The following is a 731-nucleotide window of genomic DNA, read 5'->3' as shown; positions in this document are numbered from 1 at the left end:
TACTTGAGGTAGGAGGAATACAACTCCACTGCTTTTTTAAATTTACGATTGCATTATGAGTATTATTTCCAATCTGTGGATTCTCTGAAGTACATGTTTAAAGTTATTGTCATTTTGTGAGGATGAGTTTATAGCTGACCTTTGAATTTTATAGGTATTAGGGGGTGTTGACCCCTGCACAGTCAAAAATATATTTTTTGTATCAGTGACATTCATAATTTTTCTTTTTTCCAGTATTTTTATCCTACAAGTTTCATCTGCAAGATTTCTCAAATGGTCGGGAATCTCAAGAAAAAAAAATCTGCATATATATATGCATATATATATCTATATAATTTAAACTTGTGTTGTTCAAGGGTTAACCGTATTTAAAATTAGACGGCATAATCTATGAACTCACCTAACTGGGTTCCCTTATTTGCAAACTCACTAAAAGGTATCATGCTGCATTTGAAGAATTCCCTAAAATGTAGCAAGGAGTGAAAAGCCCCTTTGCATCATAGAGCTCCAGCTGTCCCCAAAGCATGCTTCCCGTCCTGCACATGAAATACAGCATGTGACCTTGAAATAAAGACAGTGAAGGAGTACATTTTAGTAAGGCTTAATTTCTTTAGTTTTTAAGAATAAAAGTTAAAGATAAGTTGGCGTGGTGGCACACACCTGTAATCCCAGTGGCTTGGGAGGTTGAGGCAGGAGGATCGCAAGTTCAAAGCCAGTCCCAGCAATTTAGC

This window comes from Sciurus carolinensis, chromosome 5, assembly GCF_902686445.1.
Source record: "Sciurus carolinensis chromosome 5, mSciCar1.2, whole genome shotgun sequence".
Lineage (NCBI taxonomy): Eukaryota > Metazoa > Chordata > Mammalia > Rodentia > Sciuridae > Sciurus > Sciurus carolinensis.
This window is presented reverse-complemented; position numbering follows the sequence as displayed.